Source organism: Equus przewalskii, chromosome 2, assembly GCF_037783145.1.
Source record: "Equus przewalskii isolate Varuska chromosome 2, EquPr2, whole genome shotgun sequence".
In the NCBI taxonomy this organism is placed as follows: Eukaryota; Metazoa; Chordata; class Mammalia; order Perissodactyla; family Equidae; genus Equus; species Equus przewalskii.
In genome coordinates, this window is record NC_091832.1 from 57,761,865 (window position 1) to 57,778,461 (window position 16,597).

The 16,597-nt window shown below is 36.7% G+C and overlaps 1 protein-coding gene across 6 annotated transcripts in view; it reads right to left on the bottom strand.

Moving 5' to 3' along the window:
* Positions 1 to 16,597, bottom strand: part of INTS9 (integrator complex subunit 9) — a 104,244-nt gene that overhangs the window by 73,606 nt on the left and 14,041 nt on the right. The window lies entirely within an intron of this gene.

Here is a 16,597-nt window from a genome sequence, read left to right on the forward strand (position 1 = left end):
ATACTCCAAATTTCATGTCATACCCAATTTTTTGTAGGGTACCAAGTTATTTATTAGGTGAGCACAGTTTTGGAGAGTCCAAAGTTATTCTAAATAGAAGTGTTCCGGGCTATAGTTGTCTGCTCCACTCTCACATGACACTTGCAAATTTCCACTATCCCATCATACCCAAGTACTGCCCAAAGCTGTGGAAGTCAATTAAATTCTAAGCTGGATCCTCAAACTGTGCTATAGGTTAGGTTTTCTCTTCCTATAAACGAGTCAAGTGACTTTCCTCAAAGATGAAATGGTTGGGAAGGGTTAACAACAAACATTGGAAGGGGTTATGGCTCAGCCTTGTCAGAAGAAATGACTCAAAAGGACAAGTGACTTCCCTGATGTGCAATACAAAGCAGGAGTGAGGGACACGTACTCCCCACCAATCAAGAATCTCTTGCCTGCAGCAGCGGGCCTCAGAAGTCAAAGGGGCACAAGCCACAATGGCGCATTAAAAGGAGAGTGATGAGGCAAGACAATACACTGACCTCGAACATTGCTCATGTCGTCCTCAGTATTGTGGGGATGACAGATACGTTACACTGAAAATTATTTATATGGGATGTATCCTGTCACCTTTCATAATTCTATTGCTGTTTTGAAGAAAAGAAATGAAAGAAGAGAGAAAAGAGCTTTTCTCCCACTTAAAGTCATTTTGTAGAAGCTTCCTGTGAACAGCAAAGCCCAGAAAATAGAGGGATCAATGTTCTGAATCCCTCAGCAAGTACATTGTTTCTTTCTGATTTAAGGACAGGTCCAGCACAACTCAGGGTAATGCGACATCAATGCCTGGCTCCACACGGCCATGGTAGCTCGGGCTGTCTTTTCAGGTATTTGTTGCACTGTAGGTTCTGTCACTGAATAAATTTCCTACTTTTTTCCAGAGGACATTACAGGGACTGATGATTTTTTAAAACAGCATGTTCTAAAAATGATAAGGCCAAGAGCCAAGAAACTGTGGGTATTTTGCAAGCTGCTTCTTTATTCCAAATTTATGTATGAGGATTCTATTTTCCTAACCAAAATTCAAGACTCATGGTCTGGGCCAGCCTCGGTGGCCTAGTTGTTTGGCGCACTCCACTTTGGCAGACTGGGGTGGGCTCCCAGGTGCAGACCTACACCACTCATAAGCGGTCATGCTGTGGCAGCAGCTGAATACAAAAAATAGAGGAAGATTGGCAACAGATATTAGCTCAGGGCAAATCTTCATCAGCAAACAAACAAACAAAATAACTCACGGTCTGAATGTATACAAGGTTACTTATGATGAAAACAGTACAAATTATTAAAATTGTAATTGTCCTACAAAAGTCCAGGAAGCATGATTTGGGTAATTATACTTTACATAAGTTCATTCTTTGATAGGTATCAGAAATACAGAAGAAATCTTCCTACCAATTAAGGCAGAGATATCCCTACCCCGTCCTCCATCTGGCTCCCTATTGCTAGCTTGGTCCCCATCTAAGAATTATTTGTTAAAGATAAACTATCTCAAACGAACAGAAAGCATCATGTTAAACTTACCCCAAACAAATGTTCTAATAAGAGATTTCCTATATTTCTCCTTTAAAACAAATCAGATATTCAGAAAAAAAACTTAAAAAAAGAGAAATGTACATAATGGCTATTTCTGGGTGGAAAGATTATGATGTAATTTACTTCTTTCAGCTTTCTATATTTTTCAAATGTATGACAATGAGCATTTACTAGATTTTTATAATTAGAAAAAACATATGATTAAAACAAAACTGAAAATCTAGCCAGCCACACTGAATGACAAAATCTTTACCTTTGTCTTTAACACTAAACTATGGATAACAAGTTACACCAGAAGACAGAAGATGGACGTGTAAAAGCTGCTACTCAAAAGATTTCAGGCCAAAGAAGTTAGCTGAAAGAATTTACATTTGCTCCTGTCATCCAAGGATAAAGGTGAGGGACGCTTTATAAGGGCCATAACTGAATGGAAGAAATGGTTTCAGAGCATCATGTAAGAGTGGCAGACCTTGATCTCACTAGCTCCATGTTTATGGATGAGGAAATTGAGCTTCATACAGTTTGAGAGGCTTGTCTGAGAAAAGCCAGACACATAGCAAGGTCCCCTGTCTCCAAAGATCCCGCTCAGGCTTCCCAAATTGCACCACTCACTTTGTGAGTTAATTGTCTGTTGAGGCACGGAGTGACCGGTTGAGGTTCACACAACTAGCGAATGAGGCACCTGCAAGGTTCCTGAAGTTTGCCTGTCCCCAGGGTCGCTCTTTGGATGTTTCTAACATGCTGCCTGCAATCGGCAAGCAGATTATAATCTAGTGAGGGGTATGAAAACACTAAATAATAATGTGATTTTAATTTTAAAATTAGAAATAAATCTATATTACAAAACATTCAAAAAATAGCAGAAAGAAAATATGACCCACAATCATTTTTCTATTCTTTTTGCATAATTTGTAAAAGCTGTAATTTTAGCGCACATACCACTCTGTATGCTGCTTTTAAAACACATGACTATGTTTTCTTTGTCTATGTTGCATTATACTTCATTTTATTGGCTGCCTAAGTAAACACACCATCGCTCGTTTAATCATTCCCTTACTGGTGAAGGGCTGCTTCCAGGGGCTCTATTACAAACATGGCTATGTTGATCACTGCAGTGCTTAAGGCTTTTTCCACATTGGACTATTTCTTTAGAGGATTCCCAGAATGGTATTAAATAGGTCAAAAAATACGAGCATTTTATAGCTCTTGAAATATGCTGCCAAAATGCTTTCCAAAAAAGGTTGTACCTATTTACAGTGTCGTCAGTAATGTATCAGATCTGTTTCACCGCTTATTCCCATCAGCATTATGATCAAAACAATCTAGAATCTATACCAAAATGCAGCAGTAATATTAGTAGTAGCTATCTGGCAGCAACCAAATGGTCCTAAACAGGAAAGTCAACTACTTGATAAATAGCTTTAATTTTGAAACTCAGTTTGGAGAAATGATTTAAAGCAAGGGGTTTGAAGTAAGACTGCCTGGCCTCAAATTCTGGTTATGCTCATTATTAATGTGTGATTTGGGAAAAGTTACTTAACTTCACAAAAACTCAGTTTCCTTATCTGTAAGATGTGGTAATAGAAGCTAGCCTCCAAAGCTGTGAGGACTAAATGAATGGATACAGCCCCTGACACATGGCATGCGCTCACTGTTCATTTGCTATAGTTATAAAATCATTGAGGGGCTGAAGAGGCCACCTAAATTTGGGGGCAATCGTTTACAGCATTTTAGGGAAGAAATTCTATTCTACAGTAGCATTCACTAACGTCTTAGACATTTGTGTCTCACAAGACTAGGTAAAGCGAATGAACAATTTTACAAATATTGTCTATTGCTATGGCGTTTGCCTTCCAGGAAGTTAGACTCACTAGCAAGTACAGAAGTGAATGTTCTAGCCAACAGGTTTAAAAATTTTTTTCCTAGCTTAACAAGCACATAGTAATGCTTTCATGTTAATCTTATTTCTACTTAACAAAGCTGCAGGCTTTTTCTGTGTGATGATTTACCATCTATATTTTCTCGTGTGCCTGCTGATCTCTTTTTTCCACTGAATGAATGGAATCTGGTTTCAGAAGTTACATGTTTAACATATATAAGCATTCTTTATATTTTTTGGATAAAAATTTTATCAGTTATAATTAGTACATATCTTTCCCATTCTGCTACTTTCATTAAAAAAATTTTATTATGGAAAATTTCAAACATAAAAGCAAAATTACCATAATAAACTCCCATTACTTAGGTTTAACAACTACCCATATTTTACTTTTCTTTGCTGCTTTCCTTTTGATACTGACACACTTCTGCAGTATAGCTATTATGGTGACAAACATATCTGATCTCTGAAAATACCGTTTGCGCAAATAGTCCTACATTGATCTCTTATCCACAGTGGATTTTGTCCACTGGTCTTTTTTGGTTATGTTTTTTATTTTCACCCCCAATGGTGTAAAGTTTATACTTTGTAATGCTTTCAAATAATTTAGAGCGACTAGACTTCAATTCTTAAAAAAACATTTTTCCAAGGATGTAAATGGAGACTACATTTAATATATATATTTATTTAGGGAATGTGCCATTTTTACTATACAATAACATTTCTCTGAGAAGCAATGCACTGCTTTCTTTTCTATTAATTTAATTTTTTTCCCTTTACAGTTTAAAATATTTTATTCCTTTAGTTCATAACCAACTATTCAATTATTAGTAACATAAATATATCTTTGCTTTCCAATTTCTATTTAATTTCTGTTCTCAGTTCTATTGTTCTATTTTAAGCTTTATCTGTTATGATTTTTAAAATTTCTGCAGTTGGATGTGTAGCTGATTAAAAGAGGCATTCAGGCTACAAAGAGTCCTCTAAATGATGCTCTCAATGCATTTTACAAGTTTATATTGTGTTTTCAACTTATCCATTTCTAAATACTACGTAATTTTCACTGTGATTTCTTCTTTGCGACACAAACTACTCAGAAGTATGAGTGTGTTGTGTGGTGTGTGTGCGCGTGTGTTTGGTTCAACTGCCAAATATACAGGTGGTAATGATCACCTTTTGGTTATTGATTTCTTAATTTTATTGTGGTCAGAGAATAGAATTTTGACATTAATTTTTGGATATTTACTGAAACTTGCTTTGTGACCACGTATACTGTAAACAGTTGATTTTTAAAAAATGATCTAGTGTCCACGAAAATTGAAAATATATCACCTAATTGTTGCATACAGAGTATGTTGAGTTATTTAAATCTCCTATATCCTTACCTACTTAAGACTTAGGAGAGAAGAAGTTGCCAATTTCTCTTGTCATTCTGTCAAATTTTGCTTCATACATTTTGAGGCTACATGGCTAGGGACACGAGGGTCAGGATCTTTACTAATGAACAGTTTTTCTAATCATTATGTAATGTTCTCTGTCTTAAAATCTATTTCTAGATTTATTTCAAAATAATATAGCTACACCACTTTTTCCTTTGGTGAATCATTGTCTCATGTGTTTATGTTTTGTAATCAAGTTATGTACAATAGGATTCCATATCACATTCAAAGCAATGCACACAAACGCAATTGCCACATTCCTCGGACTAGATGAAAGAAATTTCAAAGGAAAGAGAAGTTAGTGGGACAGATTAGTGTACTGATCAGTTCCATCACTAAACTACTGTACCATAGTTTAACGCTCAATGTTTTTTTCTCAGTGCTATGTAAATAAAAGAAAGATGTGTCTTAACAATAGTAATGCAGAGTCAGTGAACTATTTTACACTATTTTCACAGTTAATAATGATTTACCAACATTTTAACCAACTTCTTTGCTCATCAATCCTTGTAGTCCATTTCTTCCTTTTGGGTTCAATTCCTTTCTTCCTGAAATACATTCTTTAGTACACCACCTTCAGAGACGGTGTTCAAAAGGTAAACTCTTAGTCACGATTGGTCTGTAAGTTTCTTAATTTTGACTTTACTCCTCAACAGTGATGGTGGTGGAATTATATGGCAGCAAACTGCCTCAGAACACTAAAGATATTAATCCAAGTGTCTTCTGGCATCTATTATTGCTGATGAGAAATCTGCTGCCAGTCTAACTGGTGTTCCATTATAGGTTGTTATTAAAAGCTTCTCTTTGCCATTGGGTTCTGATCTTTCATTGAGATGTACATAGATACGACTTTTCGGTTTTTTTGGTTTATGCTTCTAACATATAAGGACTCATCTTTCACAACTGTTCAAAAAACTGTCAGCCATTATCATTTTGAATATTCTCTCTCTCCCTCCTTCTAGTTTCTCCTAGTGGAATGTCTATTAAATGTATTTGTCATGTTTCATTTTACTCTCCATCTCCCTGACTATGTTATCCTTTCATATTTTAATTTTTTGCTCTATATACTGCATTCTAGATACTTTCCTCAGCTCTTAGTTTGCTAATTCTTTCTTTAGATAGCACATTTAGATAGCATATTTCAAGTACTGAAATTTTCTTTTCAATGGCTGTTTTTTATTTCTAGTTTTCTTTTTTTAGAAAAATATCATCTCGTTTTTTTCATAGGTTTGATATCTTCATATATGTCTTTAGTCACTTTAACATATTAATTTTAGAATCTCCATCAGATTGTACAACTGTCTGAAGTGCCTGAGAGTCTTGCTATGTCTGCCGATTCTAACTCATGGTCAATTTCATTACTGTTGTTTTAAAATTCTGGATGGTAAGTCCATCTTTGGTGGGGCTCCATCTGTGGGAATTCTATGCAGAACAGGTTGGGGCAGGTTGTCAAGAAATATCACCACCCTAAGATCAAGTTTTATGATGATGTCTCAGCTTGAATATCTATCCTATATAGGGGAGCATACAAATCCGACTTTCAACACTCTCAAAGTACTGGCCCAAGCTCCTTTCAGAGACACTCTTCCTTACCAACCTCATGAGCAAGTGAATAATATTCTTCTAGCACTCCTTTCAGCATGGTACACAGCTCTTGGGAATTTCTGGTAACTGATTTTGAAATATGTGTTTCTGAATATTACGTCTATTACTAAGAAGACTCACATTATAACCTCAGGTTTCAGCAAATCCAATATTTTAAAAAGTTGCTATGAAGACAAAATGACAACCAGCCAACTTAACCTCTCAGAAATCTTCAAAACCAACATGAATTACTGTAAACTTCATAAAGAAAAAATACCACAAGAATTAGGCAAATTAGTACATTTGGTAAACTCGGTAATTTGGTCACTAGGCACATTGAATTTTAGTGAATTGGCTTTGGGGAATAAGTCTATCTTTTCCAGAAAGAACCATGGACTACAACATCATATATGGTCTCCTTTCACCTAGTCTTGTTTAAAATAATTATAATATACATAGCTATTATGATACGGTGTTTATTAGGCATCAGGCACATTACAAGAATTTTACATTTAACTCCTTTAATTTTCCCAAGAACACCATCAGGTAGGAATTATATTCCCATCTTACAAATGAAGAAAATGAGGCACAGAGATTACGAAGCTTGCACATAGTTCAAAGCTGTAAGGGCTGTGGCAGAACTTGAACCCAGGACATTGAGATCCAGAGAGAGTACACTTAACCACCGTTGCATGCCATGCTACAGAAAGGAATTGTCAGAGACCAAAAAAAAAAAAAATTGCAGAGATGATGTGCTCTAAAAGCCACTTTGAGTTGATAAGAATGTAGATTGAATAGGTCCCTAGCAGATTAAATTATGAAACTGGCCTGTAATCCATCATAAATAGCAATTTTCTTTTGTTGGGTTTTCCATTCCATTCAAAAAAAAGGTGATAGGATTCTCTCACAATAAAGTAGTTTTACAGCTGAAACTGCCTTTAAATATCTGTAATGTAACCTATAACCTTTAGTTTGATGTCTAAAAGTTCTTTAATCTTGTTTGGGAGAGTTGCATACCACTGTGAAGGAGTTGTTTTTTATAGGCAACAGTGTTAATGAAATAAGATGTAAATGACATCACCAGGCTTTTCCTCTTTTTCTCCCTTCTCTATTTAACCAACTCATATATCCTCTGTGGAGATCTATGAACAAAAAGAAAAAAGATTCAGTTTGCTTTTCTCCCTGGCAGAGGAATAAAGAAGTGACTTTTGCTGTTTCTGATTCAAATACAACATTAAAAAAAATGCTTTAAGCAAATTGATTTTTTTTTAATTTAAATTTTATTTTTTTTCCTTTTTCTCCCCAAAGCCCCCTGGTACATAGTTGTATACTCTTCATTGTGGGTCCTTCTAGTTGTGGCATGTGGGACGCTGCCTCAGCGTGGTTTGATGAGCAGTGCCATGTCTGCGCCCAGGATTCGAACCAACGAAACACTGGGCCGCCTGCAGTGGAGTGCGTGAACTTAACCACTCGCCACGAGGCCAGCCCCTAAGCAAATTGATTTTTGTGTAATGGTTTTGCTTGCTGGTACAACATTAGAAAACATATTAGTATAATTCACACATAAATTAATATAGGGGAAAACAAATCTCAACAGATTCAGAAAATGTATTTGAAAACAATGAACAACGATTCAAGGCAAACACTCTTAGCAAACTATAAATGGAAGGGTATTTCTTTAATCTTTAATCTGATAAAGAGTTCCTAACCAGATCCGACATCACAGTTAATGATGAAGCATGAAAAACACTTACCTTAAAGTCAAGAACAAAACAAGGATACCCACTATGACTGCTTAAATTCAACACTACACTGGAAATGCTATATAATGCAATAAGACAAGAAAAATAAGATAAAATGATTAGAAATGGAGAAATAAAACTGTCATTGTTCATAGAGATATGATTAGAAAGCATTCTGAAGACAAACTATTACAACTAATAAGAGTTGTATGCATCAAGGTTGCTGGATACAAAAATCAATGTACAAAAATTAACTGAGTTCTTAAATGTCAGCAAGGAACAACTAGCAAAAATAATAAGAATTAAAAATTAGAATATCATTTATACAGCAAAAAATTAAAAGTATCATAGAATAAAAATAAAAAAAGAGGGGCCAGCCCGGTGGCGCAGCAGTTAAGTGCACACATTCTGCTTCGGCAGCCCAGGGTTTGCTGGTTTGGATCCTGGGTGCGGACATGGCACCGCATGACAAGCCATGCTCCATTAGGCATCCCATATATTAAGTAGAGGAAGATGGGCATGGATGTTAGCTCAGGGCCAGTTTTCCTCAGCAAAAAGAGGAGGATTGGCAGCAGTTAGCTCAGGGCTGATCTTCCTCAAAAAAAAATAAATAAATAAAAAATAAAAAATAAATAAAAAAGAAGTGTAAAGTCTATACCAAAAAAATCATAAAACTCTACTTAAAGATAATGTTAACTGGAAAGGAAAATAAACTGTTACAAAAAATAGCAATTCTCACTAATCTTTTTTTTTTTTTATAGAAGTTAATCCTTTGGAAGAGTCAAGGGCTAAGACTAGCTAAGAAAATATTAAAGAATGATAGTTAGAGAGGATTTAAACTTTCCAATATTACAACTTACTATAATGTAAGTAACAATTGGATGTCGCACTGGGATGGTGAATGAACCAAAGGAATAAGAATAAACAGTCCAGAAAGAAGGCACACACATATCTAGGATCTTGACGTACAATAAAAGTAGCATTACCATACATAGTGCTGGGAGAGTTTGCAACCTATTTGGAAAAAATTACTTTGCACTACACACAAAAATTAATTCCAGATGACTTAAATGCTTAAGATATGAAGATAAAAACTTTAAAACTTTTAGTGAAAAGTAAAACAAAAAAAGGATAATATCTTATCACCCTGGGGCAGTGGAGAATTTAAGAGACAAAAAGAACAAATTATAAGAGAAAAGCATTCATAACCTATTCAGGATAAAAAACTCATACAAATCGATAACAACAAAAAGATTAAAAAAAAAGAAGAATGGTCAATAAATGAAGATACAAAAAGAAGCTCACTATCACTAGAATCAGGGAAATGCAAAATAAGACAATAATGAGCAAACCTTAGATTGACTAAAATTAAACAAGACTGATGATATTAAGTATTGGAGAGAATGCAGTAAAAATGGAGTATACATATATTTTTTTTTCCGAGGAAGATTAGCCCTGAGCTAACTACCGCCAGTCCTCCTCTTTTTGCTGAGGAAGACTGGCCCTGAGCTCACATCCATGCCCATCTTCCTCTACTTTATATGTGGGACGCCTACCACAGCACAGTGTGCCAAGCGGTGCCATGTCTGGACCTGGGATCCAAACCAGAGAACCCTGGGCCGCCGAGAAGTGGAACGTGTGCACTTAACTGCTGCGCCACTGGGCCAGGCCAATAAATGGAGTATAAATTGGTACAACTACTCTGCAGAAAAATTTGGCAATACCTAATAATGCTGAATATATATATACCTTAACATATATACTAAACTAATAAAAGCATACACGGGTATGATACGCATCAACTTGAGGAAAACAGTAACTTCTGAAGAGGGAGGAAAAGTGAATGCTGGTGAACTTAGCTTTAGACATAACTTACATCTTTAAAAAGTAGGGGAGAGGGGCCAGCCCAGTGGCCTAGTGGTTTAGTTTGGTGTGCTTTGCTTCAGCGGCCCAAGTTTGTGGGGTTTGGATCCTGGGCGCAGACCTACGCCACTCATCAGCCATGCTGTGGTGACGACCCACATATAAAAGAGAGGAAGACTGGCACAGATGTTAGCTCAGGGCTAATCTTCCTCAAGCAAAAAAGATTGGTAACAGATGTTAGCTAAAGGCTAATATTCCTCAGCTAAAAAAAAAAAAAAAGCAGGGGAGGGGAAGAGGATTTGATCCAAAAAAAAGAGGGAAACTAACATCTATTTAATGTTAGTAATGAGGGCAAGAGTGTCTTTTCTGTATTGTTATCAGACACTTACGCTGACATCAGAATTATGTAACTATACTTTTCCTACTATTGTCAAAATTTGTAGTGCTATTTTCCTTATGACGAAAGTCTTAAGGTATAAAAATAAAACTAAGAGAAGATCATAATGGATAACTATTTTAGTATTAATATAGCATTTGCTGGTATACTTGTTAATTTTCAAGGAAATGTGTTCAGTAGTGATAATAGTTCATAATTTTCATTTTAATATCATACTTGTCCCAATGTAAAGTGAACATAACTTAAAACTACTGACATGGCAATGGCAATGTGTTCTCAGGTGCGGACCCACACTGCTCTGTTAGTGGCCATGCTGTGCTGGCAGCCCACATACTAAAAAACAGAGGAAGAATAGCATGGATATTAGCTCAGGGCAAATCTTCTTCAGCAAAAAAAAAGAGAGAGAGAGAAAATGGGAAAAAATATTTGCAAAATATACATCTGATAAAGAACTTGAATACAGAAAATAAAAAAGAATTCTTACAACTTAATAAGAGCACAAACAACACAATAAAAATGGGTTAAATATTTGAAGAGGCACTCCTTGAAGAAGGCATTTGGATGGCAAATGAAAAGGTGCTAAACATTAGTCTTAGAGAAATACAAATTAAAACCACAACAAGATACCACCACACTCTTACTAAAAGGGTCAAAATTAAAGACTGCCAGTGCTGGCAAGGATGTAGAGCAATTGGAAATCTCTTACACTACTAGCATAATGCTTTTGAGATTAATCTGTGCTGCTGAATGTATTCAATCCTTTTTATTGCTAAGAGGTACCTCATTGTATGGCTGTACCATAATTTGCTTATCCATTCACAAGCTGATGGACATTTGGGTTGTTTGCAGTTTTTGATGACTATGAATATAGCTGCTAGAAACTTTCACATACAGGTTTTTGTAGGGGCATATAATTTCATTTCCCTTGGGTAAATATTTAAGAATGGGACTGCTGGGGCGGGCCGCTTGGCTGAGTGGTTAAGTTCGCAAGCTCTGCTTCTGCGGCCCAGAGTTTTGACAGTTCAGATCCTGGGCATGGATCTAGTGTCTCTCATCAAGCCATGCTGAGGTGGTGTCCCACATAGCACAACTAGAAGGACCTACAACTAAAACATACAACTACGTACTGGGGGCGTTTAGGGAGAAGAAGAAGAAGAAGAAGAAAAAAAAAAAGTTGGCAAAATGGATGTTAGCTCAGGTGCCAATCTTTTTTTAAAGAAAAAAGAATGGGACTGCTGGGTTATATATGTTTAACTTTATCAGAACCTATCAAAGTGTTTTCCAAAGTGGAAATTTATTTTCAGCTTAAATAAACCAGAGTTAGATTTTATTGCAAGGCAGTACACCACAGCCTCCAACATCTCCTTTAACGTAGGCATAAAGTATTAGTTCTAACTTTGCCTCTATGTTAGTATTAGTCCAAAGGAATCTCTAAATCCTTTGGGTCTCAAATTTCTTCATCTGACAAACGAGACTTAAGAAGATTATTTCTAAGTTCTCTTTTAACACAAAAACATTGTTTCTCATTATTCCAACATTTCACTGCATCAACCAAAAGTCCTTTGTCTTTTATATATCCTGTCATCAAGACATATCCGTGCCACTGTATTCTTTAACAATTGACTTTCTGAAAATGCAAGAAATTCTACAATTCATAAGCTGGAAGGAATTCTAAGATCATCTAGTCCAAATACCTCTGTTAAAAATGAGGAACCTAGCTCTTCCAGGCTTGTGAACATTCCTCTGCACAGACACCCCTGAGTATTCACATTCACTGCCATCCATACTGTAGCTCCCTAGGAAACACTCAATGTCCACCAGGGCGTGTAAGATTCTCAGTGTGGCAGAGAAAGGGGAGAGCACGCACTGTTGGGAACCCTGTCTTATACCACACCATCCTGAGTTAAATTGGCTCCCCTTAAACCCAATTCACCTCATTTGGAACCATTACTCCTGCTAAGAATTTTGGGCCAGGCCCTCCAACACACCGAGACTTCTACAAATACATTTCAATTTTATTTGGTCATCTTTTACTTTCTTCCACTTTGTATCTTGATTCTATCTTGCAGGAGAGCTGTTAAATATGCCAATCATACTCACTGTCAAACTGACTACACAGCTGGATAAAATAGAGGGATAATTTTCCACTTGAGCAGAAAATTTGTAGCATGCACGGTGAACACAGAGAAGCCACTTTCTGGATGAAGTGCAGCTAGATATCACACACAGCTGGGTAACTGACACTTATGGCTGCTCCCTTGTGCTTATCCTGTCTTCTGACCTGGCTTTCCGAGAAAATGAGTAAATGAGTAGAGCGTGGTCATAAAAAGCACTGCCCTGCCCCCACCCCATCCCCCCTACACACAACAGCAGCTCAGGAAGGGTGGGAATGTTGACAGTAAACACTAAGGGTAAGCGAGGGAAAATAGGTAGGGGTTGGCTTGGGAACAAACATTGTTCACTGTCTGGCAATAGAACTTTAAAAATGTTAAAAAGTAATTATAGTTGATGAGAAAAAAAGGTCACAGAGCCATGTATATGACCTCATTTATGTCAATATACACATTGACATAAATATATTTTTTTAATTAAAAAAACAAAAAGACTGGAAACACATACTAAAATGGCAAAAGTGGTTACTGTAGGGGAGAGGTAGTTGACCATATTGGAACTTTCACCTTCTACTTTAGATACTTCTGTACTCTTGACTTCCTCTTTCTTAAAACATTAACCAGATTTTTTTTTTAATCAGAAAAACTTTTTTTCATTTCTGGAATAAAGAGTAATTACCACAGAGGTTTCTATTGGAAATAAAGTTTTAAAAGAGGTTGAGAGGAAAGAGGTAACGGTATTTGGTGGAAAGGAAATAAGGAATATGGGAGATAGAGATGAGAGTAGAAATAGTTAATGATAACGATAAATTAAAATCATAAGTACTACTCTAAACTAACCTTTCACAGAAACTATGAATACATCCACGCTCCAGAGCAAAAGCTGTGCCCCACCACCACCAAAAAGAAACTGCACTACAGGTGATGTACCATTGACCTACGCACTGTTTTTCACTTTTGTTCTACAGCGCTTGGTTTTTTTGGGGATTGGTTTTCAGGTGTTTAATGAACATTATTAACCTGGTATGTCCTACAAGAACAAAAGCAGTAAGGGTGATAAAAGTGCTGGTAAAAAGCAATACACGATTATGATGGATAAAGATAAAGATGACTTTAAAAGGAGAAAGGTGTGGAAATGGTAAGTATCATTTATGGGATGAATTATTTAACAGTAGAGGCAGTTTAAGGACAACGGAATTTATACAAATTACCAAAAGTTTGCAGCAATGACAGTGAGCAAGAAAGAAGAAAAAAGGTTGAGAAAATGGTAAAAGTGGCTAAGAGGATCACACCAACAAGGAGAACTATTCAAGAGGAAGTGAGTTTATTCTAGGCAGGTTAAAAACATTGTGTGCCTTTTTTTCAAGGCACATACAAATACACTGGTTCAATGTTTATGGTACAGACAAATCTGGACATCAGAGTCAACCCTCAAGAAGAGAGCAGATACCATGTTACCAGGGAGTTTCCTGGGGCACTTGGGGAGATAATCAGGAAGGGGTGTTACCCAACTGAACAGACTTTCAGTGTTGCTAAGACTGTTCTATTTAGGGGGGAGATGCCCAAAATAATGCCTATCAGCGTGGAGACTATCCTAAATCAACCTTTGAATGAATATGCTTCTGGGTGGATCAGGCGAAAACCTTACACCCCTTTTAGTCACTTCAGATTTTCCAAGAAATGGATTTACAAACAGCTATTGATTAAGTGAAGAAGTTTCTAAAAGCAGCAACTATTTATGGAGGCCTTCATGCTGGGTTTTTCACATGCATTCAATTCAGGACAAAAACCAGGCTATCAGCAATGTTTTGGGATCTAGAAAAGGCTTTTCAACAGAAAAACTTCTTACTAGACACACCGGTAACAAGTCAGGGGTCAGTAGAGGAGAGAGCTTTCATTTGCCTCCAAGGTCTAGGTCCTTTGGGGAGAAGGAAGAGGCAATTTTTTACTAGTTAACACTGGTCCTATAGAAATGGCAGCAGGGAGACCCACACTTCCGGGAGGAAATAGTTTGATTTTGATTTTCAGTTTGCTGTGGTCCATGATAAAATACTTCTTTGAAAATCTTTGTATGGAATGTGAGCAGAGAAATTCTAAAACTTTAGGGAAATATCTGATACAATCTTGGAGTAAGAAAGGACTTTTAAAGCACCATTCTAAAGTCATGATCCTAGAAGAAAATAATAATAGATTTAACTATTTATACTAAAAACTTTGGTATGGCAGAAATTACTGTGAACAAGGCAAAAGATACACTGGAAAAAACCATTTATAAAATCAAGATAAAGAACTGATATCCTTTATATATAAAGAACTCTAATAAATGAGAGAAAAAGACAAAGATTCCAACAGAAAAATGAGCAAAAAACACAAACAGGCAATTCACAAAACATCACAAAGGGCCCAAAAAAACCCACAAACAAACAAATGCAGAGATGTTCAACCATCCACAAGTAATACAAGTGCAAATTAAAACCACCCTGAGAGAAAAGGCTCTGTCCACACACTGGCACAGAATAAAGATGCTAATCATGAGGATATGGGGAAATGGAAACTTTCATTTATTCTCAGTGAGCGAAAATGAAAGAGATTCTGAAGAGCAATATCGAATCAAAATTTAAAATGTGTATATATTGACCAGTCCCCCTTTATTAGCAGTTTAGCTTTCTGAGGCGTCAGTTATCCTTGTACAACTGAAGTCCAAAAATATTAAATGGAAAATTCCAGATATAAACAATTCTTAAGTTTTAAAGTGTGTGCCGTTCTGAGTAGCATGATGAAATCTCTTGCCCTCCTGCTCCATCCCGCCAAGGACATGAATCATCCCCCTTTGTCCAGCGTAACCACACTGTATAAGCTACCCACCCCTTAGCCACTTAGTAGCTGCCTCGCTTATCAGATCAACTGTCGTGGTATCAGTGTCGCAGTGCTTGTGTTTAAGTAACCCTTATTTTACTTAACGATGACCCCAAAGTGAAAGAGTAGTGATGCTGGCAGTTCGGATATGCCAAAAAGAAGCTATAAAGTGCTTCCTTTAAGTGAAAAGGTGGAAGTTCTCAATTTAAGGAAAAAAAAAATTGCATGCTGAGGTTGCTAAAATCTATGGTAACTTGTATTACAGTATATTGTTATAATTGTTCTATTTTATTATTAGTTATTGTTGTTAATCTCTTACTGTGCCTAATTTATAAATTAAACTTTACCATGGGCATGTATATATAGGAAAAAACATAGTATGTATAGGGTTCGGTACTATCCGAGGTTTCAGGCGTCCACTGGGGGTCTTGGAAAATATTCCCCCGAGAATATGGGAGGACTACTGTTGTCTGTGACCTCTCAATTCTACTTAAGGAATTTACACTATGCAAATAACCAGATGGGTGGAACAATTATAAATAAAAGTGTTCTCATCAGCATCGTGTTGGATGGCAGGGAATGGAAACCGAAATGTTCGACAGTAGAATACATCCACACAATGTAATACTATAAAAATAACCAAAATAAGCCATACAGATACTCAAAACGGAAAGGCTTGTGCAGAGACAGTTGTCTCATCATCTGTATTCCCCTTTGTCCTTTTATAGGAGAACTCCAAATTTCAGGTAGAATTATGGCCACCTGGAATAAAGACCATTTCCTAGTCTCTCTTGCAACTAGATGTAGCCATACAACTAAATTCTGCCTAAGAAGACAGAAATCAAAGGATGTGTGCAACTTTGAGAAACTATCAAAGGGAGGAGGCATGTCTTTCTTGGCCCCTTCCTCCTTTCTGCTGGCTAGAAAAAGGCTATGATGGCCTGAGCTGGTAAAGTCATACCAGATCACAAAGAGTAAGCCGCGTATTGAAGATGGTGGGGCAGCAAGCTAGCAAGAGAGCCTGGGTCTCTAACGACATGGACCTGTCATTATCAGCCCTGGACTAATAATCCCTGGACCTCATTTATATAAGAGAGAAACAAACATCTATCTTATTTAAGCCACGGTTACTTCAGGCTTCCCATCACTCAGAG